The sequence below is a fragment of the Canis lupus genome, chromosome 10, assembly GCF_011100685.1.
Source record: "Canis lupus familiaris isolate Mischka breed German Shepherd chromosome 10, alternate assembly UU_Cfam_GSD_1.0, whole genome shotgun sequence".
In the NCBI taxonomy this organism is placed as follows: Eukaryota; Metazoa; Chordata; class Mammalia; order Carnivora; family Canidae; genus Canis; species Canis lupus.
The window spans coordinates 58,116,875-58,135,004 of NC_049231.1; positions in this window are offsets into that span (position 1 = coordinate 58,116,875).

Here is an 18,130-nt window from a genome sequence, read left to right on the forward strand (position 1 = left end):
AATCATCAGGGAAATGCAAATCAAAACCTCACTCATGTCAGAATGGCTAAAATCAGCAACACAGGCAACAAGTGTTGGCAAGAACATAGAGAAAAAGAAATCCCTGTGCACTGTTGGTGGGAATGCAAACCAGTGCAGCCACAGTGTGGAGAAATTACCATGTGATCCACTAACTCCACTATTGGGTATTTACCCAAAGAATACAAAAATATTAATATGGAGGGATATATGCATCCTTATGTTTATTGCAGCATTATTTACAATAGGCAAACTATAGAAGCCACCCAGGTGTCCACCAATAGATGAATGGATAAAAAAGAAGTGGTATATACTCAAATATACAATGGATTATTACTCAGCCATATAAAAGAATGAAATCTTGCCATTCGCAAACAGCATGGATGGATCTGGAGAGTACAATGCTAAGCAAAACAAGTCAGTCAGAAAAATACAAGTATCATATCATTTCACTCATTTATGGTATTTAAGAAACAAAACAAAGAAAAAAGGCAAACCAAAAACAGACTCTTAACTATAGAGAACAATCTGATGATTACCAGAGGGGAGGTGAGTGGGGATATAGGTGAAATAGATGAAGGGGATTAAGAGTACACTTATTATGAGAAGCACTGAGTAATGTATAGAATTGTTGAGTCACTGTATTGTAATCTGAAACTAATATAATATTGGATGTTAACTATACTGGAATTTTTTTTAAAAAAGGTAAGTAGAAGAGCTATATTATAGAAATAGCTGGAATAGATTTAGAAGCATTCTTTTAAAAAAATTTTTTTAAGATTTTATTTATTCATTCATGAGAGACACACAGAGAGAGAAAGGCACAGATATGGGCAGAGGGAGAAGCACGGTCCACGCAGAGAGCCCCACGTGGGACTTGATGCCGGGCCTCCAGGACCACGCCTGGGCCGAAGGTGGCGCTAAACCACTGAGCCACCCAGGCTACCCTTAAAAAGTTTTTGACTGCAAACCATAATGATTAAGATGTTTGACATTTCACATTTAGCCATATAAAGAGGAGGACAATTGGACAAAAGATTGATGCATTTTTTTTAAAAAGGTACTTTATGCTAACTCTGCAATACTGGATTGAATAAATTAGCCTTTAACTAATTCTTATTATTCAGAAATAAAACTCATGTTTCAGACTCTGAGATTGATATAATCAGACAGAATGAGTTTGTCCTAGTCTTTTTGTGATTAATTTGAAGGGAAAAATCCAAATCTTAATTTCCCTGAACTTAGGTACCCCCTCAGGACTTAGAATAGGCCTCAGTAGAAATTTGCTAATATATAGGAAAAAAAATTCTACCATCATGGCTTTTAGCTCGGGCAATATTCATTTGGTTTGAGATAGATTTACAGATTTGAGAACTATCATCTCCCCTATTGCCTGATCATTATTTAGTTAATAAAACAACAATTCTGGAATGGACTCTTAATGTTACAAGCTGTGTGACCTTACCCACCTTACTTAATCTTGCAAATTTGAAACCCTACAATAGTTTTATAATACTTAAAAATCTATATGCTTTAAAAAAAACTGTATCAAACTTGAATATCTCTTCTTTTAAGAAGTTTTGATTACTTCCCTTATACTTTGCACTTGTTCTCTCAATATTTTATCCTGTGTTAAACCGAGTAAGATGAAGTGATCCTAAGACGTGTTAAGCCAAGCAAAGTGAAATAATGCCAGGGGTATATTAAAGCAAGCAAGGTCAAGTGAAGGTAGGAGTGTGCTTACAGGCTGGATGAGGATGGGGAGTGAGGAAAAAACATGGTGACCTTGCATCTTCCAAAGCAGATTGCACAGCATTACCTTTTATCCTCTGGTGATTTAACATTTGGATTTGGCATTTTAAAGTAGGCAGTGGGGATATTTCTAGGATTTAATAACCATTGTTTCCATCTTTGTCATTAGGGTCCAGAAGTTTCTAAGATTGCGAGTGCTCTAAAGTGTAATCAGTACCCTCTGCTAAGGCTCAAAGTTGGAATGTCTTGTCAGGATTTCAGTTCTGGCAGCTTTTTCTTCTCTGGTAGTTCCCAAATGAAAAATCTCTGGATTTAATCAGCACACCTTACTGAAGAGACCTAGTGAGAGATTGATGATGCCTGGTGGTACGATAAGATGGCATTCACAGAAAATGGGTGATTCTGGCAGGAAAAACAAGCAGACAGTTGGAGATAGTTCAGAAGTATCTGCTTTTATAGCTCACAAGGTAATATGTGCAAAACAGAGAGTGCCAGTGAGGTGGCTACTGACCTCAGAGGGTTGAAGACCATGGAGATTTAACCTGCTGTCAGGCTTTGGTCATGGTATGGAGGCATTGCCTCACTGGTTGAGGATTAGAAAGTTGAAAAGATAGAAAACTTGGGATGTTAGAACTCAGCATACTGATGAAAATCTTGAAAAGTACATTCTCATGGAAATAAAATTTCAATCAAAGGTAAGAATGCCAAATGAAAAATGCGTCTCTTTCCATTATGCATAGCCCTATCCCCAAGAGGCTACCACCTACAACATTTTCTGTTTTTAGCTCTCCCAACAGTTATCAGGATAGCTCTAAATATCGATTTTATAAAACTTTAAATATCTATTTTTTAGCTTGAAAGTTCATCTTGTAACTCTTTGCTGTTAAAAAAAAAAAGTCTATTTCAGCTCACATCTACCAGCCCTCTTCCTTTTTCTTATATCTTCCCTCAATTTTTTTTCTTTTGATCCTCCTATTGGTTATACTTAAGTAACATATTTGGCTTTTATTCTTGTTCCATCAATCTCAGACGTATGGGGTAACTACCCGTGGTATAAGTTATGTTAGAGTTGATGACCCCTATACTTTCTCCCATCCCTCTTCCTCTACTGCTCTACTACTGGCCAATTATACCATCATTTTTATATCACCAAGGCTTAAGGCATTTACATTCCGAAGAGTAACTTTAATTAAGTCTTCCATGCTTTCACCTATATGTTAATCCTGAAAACCGGAGAGAAATGAATGTCATTGACCATGTAATGATGTTACTGCAGAGCCAGAATGTGACTATAGAATGTAATTTATGTTCTTAAATCAAGTCTCTTAAAGTAGAGTATTTCAAGTTCCAAGTTCAAGATTTTCTTTTTTTAGATTCTCCATAAATGTATTATAATCATGCTTCATATTTTTGCTATAAATTTTTATATAACATCTTATTTTTCCTGGAATTTCTAATTTCCTTTAATTTTTCTTATTGACATGAGAAACACAAACTTTCTTTGTTATTCACCACCCAAAAGCCAACCCACAGATTCTTCAGTCAGCTGCATCAGTGTCTGCTGGGTTCCAAGGGTTCATTTTGTGAAATAACAGCTCTCACCTTTACTGTTGCTTCCCTTGTGCCTTCTCTTATACTCTTAATGCCATTCTCTCTTCTGTTTTATCCATTAGTGCAATCTCATATGCCATTCATCTTCAGGAAATTTTATACCTTTGACCCATTCATGTTCTATTCTTCACTTCCTAGAACGTTTATGACTTTATTAATTTATTTATTATCTTTACTGTCATTTCAATGGGTTTGAGAAATAATGAATATAGGGATGCCTGGGTGGCTCAGAGGTTGAGCACCTACCTTTGGTTCATGGCGTGATCCTGGGATTTGGGATCCAGTCCCACATCAGGCTCCCTGCAGGGATCCTGCTTCTCTCTCTGCCTATGTCTCTGCCTCTCTCTTTGTGTCTCTCATGAATAAATATATAAAATCTTAAGAAATAATGGAGGTAAAAATATTTTCCAGGTCCAATATATTGCACAAGGGATCCCCAATTCTTGACTGGCTGGCAGACATTGATATCAGAAGGGTAAATATACATCTAAAATTTAAATATTTCTCCCAGAATGTAACTTAGGAAGGATTTACTGCAATATGCATGAAAGTTCTGTTTTAAAATTGGATTACCCTTTCCATTTATTTGATCTTATAACCTGCTCTGAATTAAGACACCACTTGAAGTTAATGGAGCTGTAAAAACTCCTGGTGTCTCACTGGCCCAATGCAGGTATTATCAGTCCTGGGAATGGAAATTCATTTTATCAATAAAAGAGATTCAACAACTACAACTCCAGAGTTGTCCAGGGGACAGAGTACAGTACCTCATAGAGAATTTAAATACAACACGTGGGTTTATTGGATTCTGGAAATCACCAGATAGGGCCAGGGAGTTTGGGCCTTTACTGGAAAAGAAGCGTGTGTTGCTGCTGGCAGTTTCTAAAAGGAATTTCAAACTTGTTAAGGAGGTCATTTCTTCCACTTTCAAGTATAGGAATTGCCTCCTAAAAGAGATAGTGTGGCAATTATTTTGTAAAGTTAGACTCCAGAAGGAGAAGCTGTTGACTAAAATGATGCCTTGGAAAGTCTAGAGACAAAAGTTTGTGTGTGGCAGCCAAGTGCAGAAACAGAAGTGATGGGAGGTGGTTCCATGGCCCCCTGGATTAAGATTGTTCTTTATGTGTTCTTGGAAAAGCTCTTTTGTTTGTCCATTTTGAAATTGCTTTGTGGTGCTAGGAAAAAGCTGAAAGAGCCATTTATGATACATGTGCCCTAGCCAGTGATGGTTCTAGAAGGCACTGGCAGTAGAGACTAAGGGAAGTTTTGGAGTAAAGACTCAATGTTGTTCAAGTGCCTCCTCCTAACATGCCTTTCTTGGCTTGCCTAGGTACAGAGAACCAAGTCCCTATATGTACAGGCAGGGCAGAGATTCTTTTCATGCCCTTGAAGATCTCTGAGGAGTATGGTGGGTGAATGGAAGCAACAAGAGACAGAGGCTAAAGAGCATCAAGAGACTCTGTGATAGGTAAACAGCCAGAGTAATATGTGGTATTTATAAAATGTGAAAATAATCATGTGAATTTCTAAAAACTATAAATCAAGGAAACACCCCATGAATATATGAATTCTTACTAGATATAAAATGCTGATGTTAAAATCCCGTTTTTAGAGAAATAACTCCCCAACTCCTGCCAATTAGAAACTTGTTTGAATCAGTGCACTACTAATTAAGGGGTTCCAAGAGCCTCATCCTTTTAAGTAAGTTTTTGTTTAGCAAAAAAAAAAAAAGTCTCCAATAACTTTTCATGAAGTAAGCATACCCTGTATCTACTATTCAAATCAAGAAACAGATGTAATTGTAAATGGAATTGTTTTTTAAAATGTCTCTTTCTGGTAGTTTACTATTAGTGTATAGAAACAAGTTTTTGTATATTGATTTTGTATCCTGAAACTTTACTGAATTTATTAGTTTTAACAATTTTTGGTAGAGTCTTTAGGGTTTTATATATATATAATATCATGTCATCTGCAAATAGTAACAGTGTCACTTCTTCCTTTCCAATTTGGATGCCTTTTATTTCTTTTTCTTGCTTAATTGCTCTAGCTAGGACTTCCAACTATGTTGAATAAAAGTGGCAAGGGTATTGGCATAAAAACGGACACATAGTCAATGGAACAAAGTCGAGAGCCCAGAAATAAACTCATGCATATATGCTCAATTAATCTTTTGTAGAGGAGCCAAGAATAAATTATGGAAAAGAACAGTCTCTTCAATAAATGGTGCTGGGCAAACTGGATGTCCAAATGCAAAAGAATGAAACTCTACCTCCATCTTACATTGTACACAAAAGTCAACCCAAAATAGATTAAAGATTTCAACACAAGGCCTGAAACCATAAAACTAAAAAGAAACAGAGGGGGTAAGCATTTTGACATTGTTTTTGGCAATGCTTTTTTGGAATTGATATAAAAAAAAGGGGAACAAAAACAAAAAAATATATAAGTGAGGCTATGTCAAATTAAAAGCATCTGCACAGCAAAGGCAACCACGAACAAAATGAAAAGTAAACCTATGGAATGGAAGAAAACAATTTGCAAACCCATCTGATAAAGTGTTACTATCTAAAATACGCAAAGAACCCATACAATTCAATAGACAAAAGCCCAAATAACCCAGTTTAAAAAATGGGCGAAGGAACTCACTAGACATTTTTCCAAAGACCTACAAATGGCAAATAGGTGCTCAACATCACTAATCATCAAGGGAGATGCAAATTAAAGCCACGATGAGATGTTTACCTCCCACCTATTAGAATATCTGTTATCAAAAAGGCAAGAGATAATGAATGCTGGTGATGATGTAGGAGAAAGGGAACACTTGCCCACTGTTGGTAAGAATGTAAACTAGTGAAACCACTATAGAAAACAGTATGGAGGTTCCTCAAGAAATAATAAGTAGAACTACCATATGATCCAACAATCCCACTTCTGGCTATATGTCCAATGTAAATGCAGTCACTTTCTCGAAGATATATCTGTACTGCCATGTTCACTACAGCATTATTCACAATAGCCCAGGTATGGAAACAAGCTAAGTGTCCATCAATGGACACATGGATAAAGAAAATGTGGTATAAACACACAATGGAGTATTATTCAGCCTTAAAAAAGAAGGAAATCCTGCCATTTGCAACAATATGGATGAACTTGGAGGGCATTATGCTAAGTGAAATAAGCCAGATTGAGAAAGATAAATCCTGCATGGTGTCATTTATATGTCGAATTTTAAAAGAAAAAAAATGTTGAATTCACAGAAGCAGTAGAATGGTGGTGGGGGAAGACTAGGAGGTGAGGGAAATAGGGAGAAATTGGTAAAAGGCTACAAACACTCAGTTATAAGATGAATAAAGTCTGAGGATCTAATGTATAACATGGTGGCTATAGTTGATAATACTGTATTATAGAATTGAAATCTGCTGAGAGTAGAACTTAAGTGTTCTCACAAAAAAAAGGTAAATATCTGAGGTGATGCATGTGTTGACTCAATGTTGAGAATCCTTTTGCAATGTATGTGTATCAAATTATCATGTTCACTTTAAATATATTTCTATGTTGTCAGTTATATCTCAGTAAAGCTGAGGTATAAAAATAAAATCAAAGAAAGAACATATTGGCCCAGAATTAAAACATTGATTTCTCAAACTGTAATTGAGTCCTGGTATATAATTCCCAATTTTGGTTAGGATTTGGGCTGATGACAAGGTTAGTAATGGTGTTAGTTAAAATACCACTGTAAGAGGAAGACAGAGACATTCTAGAAAAGATCATGTTAACTGGTGATCAGTGGGATTATGCTTGCTCTCAGGTTGAATATTTTACAATTGGAAATTTTAACCATATCTGACTTTCATCTAATTATCCAAGAAACACTTACTACCCAGCATTGCTCAGAGCTATGCATTGTGGGTGATATAAAGACGAAGCAAACACATACTATCCCTCACATAGAGTAGCAAGAGAGATCTAGCTCTGAAATTATTATAAAAATAAAGCAGAAAGTAGTAAGTGTCGTAGGAAAGCTGCAGGCAGGTGAGATTTTTCCATATAATCTGAATCCCTTTTCTTTTTTTAGGGGAAGGATAAAATTGATGAACTTGGATGAGTGAGAAAAAAAAATTAGATTTGGGTCAGATGGTCTGAGTTATGTCCTGCTTCTTCCATTTCCTATGTGGCCTTGGAAGGCTACTTAACCTTTTCCACCCAGATTTTACTATCTCTGAAGTGAGGACAATAGTACTTTTCCTGCGGATAGCACAGAGGGCTTGTAAAAGACAGTAGCGCTAGTTTTTTTTTAAACAGCTTATGTCAAATAGGCTTTTTTTTTTTTTCCAGAGAGCAGTCAAATATTTATTTTTTTAAAACAAGGGATTAATTTATCCCCTTCTAATTCCAGTGGGGCGTTACCATAGGCCAGTCTTAGGAATAACTTCATGGGCACAATTGAATTATTTTAGATAACACACATAAGGTAGCAAAGAGCCTCTTTATGGTGCCTCCATCGAATGTCCCTCTCTTACTGGCTTAGAGAGAGCCAGTGATTTTTACTATGACACTGCTTTTGAAAGCCATGGCTGTAAGGCAGTTTGCCCAGAGTTAGCTTTCCCCCAGACCCTGGCATTTGGTCATTATCCTTGATCCTCTCCCATTCTTTCCCATTGCCCACCGTTTGCTGAATGGAGTTGATACTTCAGATTGTAAATGAGCTAAGGTGGGAGAGAAGCCCCTGAACCAGTGATTCTCACCCTGACTGCCCAGTAGAACCACCTGAGGAACTTCAAAGATAGGCTGATGGCCAACCCCATCCCAGAGATTCTGATTGATCGGTCTAGGGTGGGCCAGGGTTTGTTAGTGAACAAAATCTCCCTGGGTGATTCTAATGCATAGATGCTGCTGAGAGGCCCCCCTGCACTGGTTCTCTAAGTTTGGAGTGCACAGAATCACATAGAGAGCATGAGGAAAGGGATGCTGAACCAAGAGACATAACCTATAAACTTATAAATAAGTCCTTTGCGGATACTGGTTCCACAGACGGAAACCATCTCCATGGACTCATGTACCTGTTAGTTCCACCTGAGACTGGTAGTGTTGAGAGAAACTGAGTCCTGACTTCAAGAAGATGGAAGGCTTGTTTCCCTACATACCTTGTTGTCTTACTTTGGGGCTTCAGTTGTTCTATGTTAACTTTTGGTGACTCAGACACTGGCCGCACCCTCTGATGTTTCAGCACCTGGGATGAGAGGACAGAGGCTCACAGACCGTACTTATGTCCACACACATGAAGGTTCTAGGTCAAGCTAACACACTGCTAGAAGAAATATATTCTTTCTTTCTACCTTCATAATGAGAAGTAAAAATAATGTGTGTAAAGCCATGTTTTTTATATGATAGAAAGTTGGCATTTAACCGTTTTTAAATGTTAACATGACTAGGTTTAAGTATTATTGTGCATGCTGTGGTATTATGGTATAGACTAATGATGTTTGGATGAGTAATAAAATAAATACAAGCATGTTTTATTCAAATGTTATATATCCTGTAAGATACCTTTTTTCTTTATTTTAGCAAAATCACAACATATTGTTATACCTAATATTTTTCATAATTTAAGTGCTATTTTTAGAAATGAACTAAAGGATTAAAAGCAAAATATATTTGTACTCTAAAGTGCACAATTGATTCCATTTTGTCAAAAATATAGAGTAAATGTAAGAATAAAAACATTAAATTCATTTATCCTGTCTTAAAAATTACATTGATCTTAAAATATTCAAGATTTAATAAAAATGAGCTAAAAGTACAAATTGTAATTTATGAATATAACTTATTTTAAAAAGTGGCATTTAAGATTTACTTTTAGATTCTGAACATTTTTATAGATATAAAACTATTCACAGTTCCAATGTTGAAAGTTCACCTGTTGCCAATAGAGAGAATTTTTATTATTCTTCACATATATTATGTTTAGATCTACATGAAGATAAATTTAAGAGTAACATGAATTGCTTGATGTTGTGCACGTTTTTCAACTTCTATCTGCAACAACTGTAAATATAGTGCTTGTATCTTCAGAATCACAAATTGGTCCTTGAAGAGAAGTAACTTTTAGTTTTGTGAGAATTGAAATATTTATTCTATCTGAGAAGGAAAGTTTGATAACAGAATTTGTCCTTTCTCTTGCCTAAGTGCTTTTGTTGCTCAAATCCTATTCTACTCTTAAGCAATGTTTATTTGGACTTTAATGGTATCACAATCTATAAACCTTCACAGCATCCAGACACAGTTGCCTTTTGTTTAGAGGATATAGGACAAAAGATATAGGGAAGCCTAAATGTATTAGTCATGAGACAGAAAGTTTAAGGTCTGGATGGGTCCTATGCCAGTATTGAGTGTCAAATCCTGAGTTGTGACAAAGATGTTTTTCTTTCTTATTTATTTGAGAGAGAGAGAGAGAGAGAGAGAGAGAAGAGAGGGAGAGAGAACCTTAAGCAGACTTCTAGAGCTGGATGTGGAGCTCAGTCTCGCAACCCCGAGATCATGACCTGAGTTGAAGCCAAGAGTCAGTCACTTAACTGACTGAGCCACCCAGGTTCCCCAGTGTTCATGTGTTTCTAATACACACTTGGGTGGTTGTGTGTACATAAAGAGTTCTTAGTTCAGAGATAACACAGTCAGCACATACCCTGAGAGCAGGGATTCTGTTTCATTCATCTTTATAGCCACAGTACTCAGCTCTGTGCCTGATGTTTAGTACATAGTCAATAGACCTTTCGTGACTTAATGGATAATACACTGCCTGATGAAAGAAAGCTTCAGGAAGTATTGCCTTTTTTTTTTTTTAAGTCATGCACTATTCATGTTTTGGTCCATGTCAGTCAGGGATGGAGATTTAGACCAGGGCAGACCCAAAGACACTACTCTGGAGGTCAACTACTGCACAAGATCTGACCTAGGGGCAGCCTCTCTTGATTCTAGATAAAACTGAAACCATCCTAGAGGGCCTTCTTACATCTCATTAGCCTCAAATTATGTGTTCTATCATTTCTTTTTTTTCTTATTTCTTATACGAAGATAGTTTTTAGATAGTGTTTATATCTCTGGGGAGGAAAAAGAAATAGAGCAGCTGGTGTTGTCTCCCTCTTTCTGAATCCAGCTCAACTGTCAGAGCCTTCCCTAAACCCCTTCATGAGCATTAGAAGAAATGGAACCTCGATGAAATGAATCAGGCTTGTTGACTGGTATACCAAGTCCTGGGCAGGAAACAGGGAGACTTGGATTCTATTCCTTCTCTGCTATTCACCAGCTTTGGCTTAACTTCTTGGAAATCTAAGATTTCTCATCTACAAAATTAAGAGATTTGTACTAAATATTCAAGATCATACTTGTTAAAAATTATGTGATTTATTAATAGTGTAATTGGGCAAAATAATTTTTAGGCTTTGCATATAATGAACTACGGTAAGGACCTTATAGGACTGTTAGGTGGGTAGGCAGCAGGTCAAACAGATACTTCCAATGTTTATAGAATTTGTGGGCCATGACTAGGTGGTATTTGTTTAGTGATTCATTAAGAACAAAGAAAATCTACCTGAAGATCATTTTGTCACTGCCACGCATGTGAGGCGTTGAGGCTTCACAGATGAAGAAGCCCAAGCTCCTGTTCTCAAGAAGCATGCAAACAAATAATTTTAGCAGAATGTGATCGATCATTGGTATTACTGAGAGTTTTTCAAAGTGTAGGAGTGAGGCACAAAGGAAAACGAATCTACCATATTATTCTGAAAGGGAAGGTTTGATCAGAGAATTAATTCGTCCTCTGTCCTTTCTCTTGCCTAAGTGCTTTTGTTGCTCAAATTCTACTCTGCTCTTAAGCAATGTCCATTTAGACCTTAGTGGTCTCACAATCTACAAAAGGTTAAAGAAAAAGGGTGAGAACATCGAGGAAGGCCCCCAGGCAAGGAGATCCTAGAGGAGAGTACTAGGTGATTTTCATTCCCCAGGAGTAGGGAAGCGGTTTGAGCAGTAGCTTTTAATTAGTCTGTTCTTTTCAGCAAACCACTAGGATATCAGTGATTGGAATTACTATGGAGGATGAGCCAGTGAGCATCGGACTCTGCTGTGGGCATATGATGCATGTGCTTTTCTATGGCAGCGGATGGTTCAGGTTTCAAGTGATGCATACTTTGCTGCAGTGGGCCCAGGGGAGGTCATACTGTTGAGCAGAGCCTTAGAGATGGATTTATGGGCACGTTGCTCAAGCTCTGAGATTACTTGTCTCATTAGCAGTGGTGGGAATGGCTACGTGTAGAGGAAGGAAGAGGCCAGAGATGCTTGGTATGCAAATGATTTCATAGTCATAGACTCAGGCTCTGAGAGAAAAAAATTCCCATCTTGGCTTCTGAATCATTTCAGCCAAGGACTTCAGTACTGAGTCTGCATATAGTGAATGCTCAAAAAATATTCTCTGCATCAATAGTCACTAAATGCCTACTATGTAGCAAGAACTATTGTAGGCACTTAATATTTGTGGAATAAATTAATTTCACTTAACTAATAAAATGCCAAAGGATAACCAAATAACTTATATGAGCATTTCGTTGCCCTGAAATAGATATGAAATATTGATTACTCTCTAACCACACATTATACAAATGCATCCCTCCCTGAATATGTAGCTTGCCGATGCCTTCAACGGGAACAATAACTTTTGTCTTTGTAAAATGTTTACTTGTTAAGTAAAATGGGAAATGAAGAGATTTGTTTGGCTTTGTGTCTCTACTGGGTACTCTGCTTTCTCTAATGGTTTTTCTTATACCAGAAATACACATTTGGGGTCACCTATGCAATACTGCAGTAATGGAGACCAAAAATTAACATTTTAAGGTAACAGGCCCTCCTCTCAATATTTATGCTGGTAGGGGGCAGGGTATAAACCAGGTAGACATTTGAATCATTTCAAGACTCTAAAGGAGCAAAAACAAACATAAACATCTTTTTATTACTTTTGGAATATTGAGAAAGGAAAAAGAAGAAATAAAGCATTCTGATGCATTGTTCGTTTCTTACTCTTTTATTATAGGGATGTAGTGTTCTTAGTAAAAAACATTAGCAAACTATAGTTTTCATTATGAATGCTCTACTTTTTTGTCATAGGAAAATAAAACATTCATCAGCCTAGTCTTTAGTCATCTAATGTACAGTTGGTGTTTAGAAATCACATCCAGTAAAGATAGAAAAGCTCCTTTGGTTGTGTCAGGGAATATTGTCTCCTTAGACATTACCCAGACCCAAATGTCACAATTATGTGTCCAATATCTCCAGATCAACCCAAACTCTACCTTTTGGACCGCCCCTTTCCTTTCAAAGCACTCACAGAAAAATTGGAAAACTTGGAAAAATTGGAAAGGACCCAGTAGAACAACATTCTCTATCTGAAAATGGCCAAAGTGGTTGTCCAAAATAAATTGGTCAAGATAGGAATTACCTAGAAAATGAGAAATAGAGGGAAGGAAACCTACTTAGCTCCTAGGAATCTCAACCAGCTTGTGCTTATCTAGAGAAGGAAAAAGGTTGCACTGGAGTGGATTTTCAAGCAGCTAGGTTCATCTTCAGTTCAATTTACCAACGATGCTAATTCAGTACACTGAGCTTAAGGGAGACATCTGGACCTTGATTTCCTTGCTGAATGCTCAGGCCTTCCTTTGAACTTTGACTTATTCCTCCTCTCCTTCCTGAATTTGCATTTCACCTGTCCTCTCTGAGTTCTGCCTTCATTGCCTTTGCCAAGTGACCTTTCCTTAGTCATTGGGTACCAAAAAGGACTCTCAGTGTTCGTAGGTGTTTCAAGGCATGAAACATTTTGCTAGAGGAGAGATGAGGCCGTAAGTTACAAACATGGTAGGGAGAGGTAGAGGAAAGGCAATGATCATAGTTACGACATGTTTATTGATCAGAGTCTGCAATATGTGGATAATATTTGGAAGAATAAATGAGCTTCTAAAATTGTACAATTTAAATTAATTGTGTCGTGGTCGTGGGGGTGCTAAAATCAAAGGGTCATCTGTTCACTTAGGAATCAACTAGAGGTTAAATAATGGGTTTTTGATTTTTTTTAAAAGAATTTATTTGTAGTAAGTCGAACCTAATATAGGCTATTTTTTATCTCCAAAAGCTCTGGTGTAAGTGAGGCTTGGTATTATACTCTTATGGCCTGTCTTTTGTATATATACAAAAAACCCTGAGGACAAAATAAAAACCTGTTACTAGTGTCCTGTGCCCTGAATATAAACCTTTATAGTATTTCTCACTTGCAGGTTCCAGGGTCCCTTAAAGAGTAGACCGTACCTAGTTCTGGACAGGGAGGAGGACTGTCGACTGGTGGTGTCAAATACAGCTTGAGGAGAAAGTGAGGGGATGCTTAGAGGATGCATTAAATCAGTGTCTCAACCTTTAGTGAGCCTCACAACCACATGGAGGGCTTCTTAAAATACTCATTGCTATCCCCTACCTACGAAGTTTCTAATTCAGTGGATCTGTGATGAGACTTGGGAATTTGCATTTCTAACAAGTTTCCAGGAGACACTGAGCTGCTAGTCCGGGAAACCATTGGAAATCATTGCTCTAAGGTCTAGGGGGATTTGAGAAGGAGAAATAGAGGAGGAGTAGGGCTGTCAGTACAACACAATGAGCCAGGTTGATTCACTTTGCATGCCAGCATTTTACTACAAATTAGTTTCCCCCATTTTTCTATTTTTTTTAGTGTTTTGTTTTAAGATGCAGTTGGTTCCCTTTGAGTAGCAGGAACATTGTGCCTCCTTGACATTCCTCTTCTAGGAATAGTTGAGTCCATTTGCCTTTAGTCTCCCTGTACACTGAAGTCTGGAATATTCCATCAATGGGAGTCACTAATGACCTGGACACTGCAGAAATAAGGACACTGATGCCCAGCTAGGGCTCAGGAAGATCAACAGACCATTTTTTTACGTCCCTGTGCCCTTAATAAAGCATGCACTTTGTTTTTTGCTTTTTTAAAAAAAAGATTTTATTTATTTATTTGGGAGAGAACAAGCCCAAGCAGAGGGAGCATCAGAGAGAGGGAAAAACATGTTCCACACTGTGCAGGAAGCCTGATGAGAGGCTCTATCCCAGACCCTGGGATCATGACCTGAGCCAAAGGTAGATGCTTAACCGACTGGGCCACCCGTGAGTCTCAAGCATGTACTTTGTTTAAACAATTTTTTTTTCTAATTGTGAACCTCTCCTTTAGAGTTCAGAATGAGTTTGTGGGATAAATTCTGTGGAGGATAACCTGTAGGTGTCTGGTAACACAGGAGAGAAAAAAGAACTTTTAGTGTGAGGGAATGTAGGGGAGATGACGAATGTGGGGTCGGCTTGAGAGATGATGTAGAGGCATTGTGGCTGGAGGCATTTGGCTTAGGGTGATAACATCTGTACCATCAGAGAGAGATGGGGCCTGGGCAGCAGAAAAAAACTATTTGAGGGAAAAAAATATCAAATCTGACTGTCATGTCATAGTGGTAACGTCAGTACAACTGTCAAGTTTACCCACCCAGTGATGTGCATTCTTTAGGATACCTAAACATCGAAGCCAGCTGGATAAGGATCTCTTTCCAAGAGGAGCTGTGTGGTTTATTGGTTAGCCTTTCAGGTACCCGAAATGCTTAAATTTCTCAGGCTGTGTTTAGAAGCTTGAAGCTCACGTGTACCAGAACAAGACAAATCCCCTAGCCCCACCCACCTGTTGGAACCACCCGAGCCTGAAGTGGCCTAATCATCGCCTCTTCCTTAGCTGACCAGGGTGCTGACCTGAGTGAGTAGAACATCAAAGAGAAGTTCCTGTTCCTAGAGGAACTGTGACTAGAAGAATCTCTGTGGTCTAGACTGGGGGGGATCTTTGCTCAGTCCAGCGACCCACATTCTATCCATCAGAGTTACTTGAGTGAACAAGGGCATCCCTGGAATATAAATGCACGTTGGGATATTTGGGGCTATTCGTTAGTCATCTTGATACTATTTGCTTTAATCGGATCAATATTTAGCTTAGGTAATTAAGACATTGGAGTTTCAAATTGGATTGGGAAAAGGAAGGAAAAAGAAGAGAAAAATGCACGGGCTCTTGAAAGCAGTCATGTTTTTAGGCCTTCCATTGCAAAATCAAAACAAAAACAGAACGATGATTGTGCTCCCTTCCCACTGATAGATTTCATTTCTTTTGATTCTTTGGGAAGGATATTTGAACTTGGTTCAAGTTTAGATAATAATCTTCAAATAAATTATGATTTATTTTCCAATTTATCCTTATAAAATGTATATTTTACACATCTTACATTTTATCTCTAATTTCAACATGTTTAAATTCACAAAATCTGAGGCATAAAAAAATGGACCTTAAAATTCCACTTACCTTGGTTTTCCTAGGAAGTGAAGTTGAGATGCTTATTCAAAAATAGCAGAAATAGGGATCCCTGGGTGGCTTAGAGGTTTAGCACCTGCCTTTGGCCCAGGGCCTGATCCTGGGGTCCCAGGATCGAGTCCCGCGTCGGGCTCCTGGCATGGAGCCTGCTTCTCCCTCTGCCTGTGTCTCTGCCTCTCTCTCTCTCTCTCTCTCTCTGTTTATCATGAACAAGTAAATTAAAAATTTTTTTAAAAAGATTCAAAAATAGCAGAAATGGATCCAATCTCCTTAAAACACAGAAGGCTATTTTGAAAAATTACTAGTTCATGGATACAAACAAAATCTGAATAATAAATTCCTAGGGAAAATACAGAGGATAAAATATTTCTTTTGGTTTTTATTTGCTACACTCTAAAACTTTGATATCTATCAGCTGTCTATCTATTGGCCAATCTATCAATCTGTTGATCTACGTATATGGCCCCAGTACTGGGAAGGAATCGTCTGTCCCTTCTTGCCATGCACTTGACTGGTATGATTGGCAGGAGGGTAGGGCACTGAGCCCTTCTGGATATATCTCATCTCTTTTCCTACAATGTGCAGTGATCTTCCTGGGTGGGATTTGTGGAGAGGCTGCGGTTATGCAACTTCGCCCTTAATTGGACCAACAAATTAGTCATAGTGTTTTGGCCAAGATCTGATTCCATTTCTCATCCAGCCTTATCTGCTTATGAACTTATACTGTATTTTGACTATTTGATTCTGGTGTCTCAGTTTTTCTAATGAGTTCCTGATTCACAGCAGATTTAAGGTGGTGAGCAATCATCACCCTGCAACTCCCCCAAGACACAGTGCTGCTAAGATTCCTTAAAGTCACTTTAAGACTTTTCTTTTATCACAGAGCTTTAATTTCTCTTCTTCTCTTGAGTGTGCTCATGAGTGGAGAAGAAGGGGATGTGAGAACCTCATTATTTACTTGACTCCTACTCTACCCCATCTTCATGCATGCCCACCTGCCCCCCACTCCCCAGCTACCCACATACACACTGCTTTTCCACCTCTCTCCTTCCTTCCCTGACTCAGCACTACCAGGGACTGTTTTCTTTTGCACTGCCTTTTGGCCTTTTCTTAAATTCTTTCTTTCCCTCTTGGCCTATACAAATTTTCTGGCTCACTTACTTTGAGCTAAGCATGTCATTATTTATACCCCTCAAGTGGGATTTATTGAATACTGCTTTGCAAGTTCACCTACATTGGATTGTCTTTGTGTTGTTGCTATCGTTGTAATGTAACATTCTATTGTTATATAACAGGGCCCGAAAATGCTCTGGGGGCAGGCACATAGGTTTATACTCACTAGTGGGTCTCAAATGCTTTGCAAATATTAGGTGCTTCATAAATATTAGTTGGTTGATTTATACTGGACAGTCTTTGCAGCGCTGTTTTAGGATAAATATTAGAAAGCTGGGATCTCTGACGAGTGATTGACTCATTTTAATCAATAGTTTTAAAATATGCAAATTCTTATTAGTTGTACCTTTAGTAAGTTGCTAATGGAGGTTGACAGAAAGGAATAATAGCTTCTATTGTGGCTTAAATAAATAATAGTAATATTCTTGAGCCTCTGCAATACAACAACCATCAAGCTAAGCATTTTTAGATTTTAATCTCATTTAATCATTACAATAGCAATGAAGCTGCTGCTGTCATTACCCTTGTCTCACTAGAGAATCTGGGGCTTCGATATATTGCCAGGTTGCAGGTGTCAGAGCTGGGGTTTGAACTTGAGACTTCTTGACTCCAAAGCCCAAACTTTGAGCCACCAAGCTTTTCCATGCTTACTCTCAGGGGGTTGTTCAGGCATTCGGCAGGTGTTTCGTGCTCTTCAACTGTGCTGTTGACCAGAGGAAATGTGTAGGATGCTAGTCTAGTGGTTGAGAATATTGCTCTGAAATCAGCTGGACCAGGGCTCAAATCTCATTGCCATTACATAAAAGCTGTGCCATTGGGAATGGGCTCTTTAACCTTTCCGCTCCTCAATTCCATCATCTCAAATATCAAGATAGCAATTCTCTTAGATGAGATAATGCTAACAGAGCACTTAGTCCAGAGCCTTAAGCACTCAAGAAATGTTAGCCATTATTGTCACAGTTGCAGTCCTGCTGCAGACTACTAAAGATTACATTAGTGAAGGAAGTGAGGAAATTAGCCCCTGGAGTCCTATGTAGAAGGGATACTTGGAAAGACTGAACAGAACTTCAGTCTCTCAGGGGCTTAGAAATATATAGCATACCAACATTTTCTAAAAACTTTATTCTTTTCTTTAGATATAAG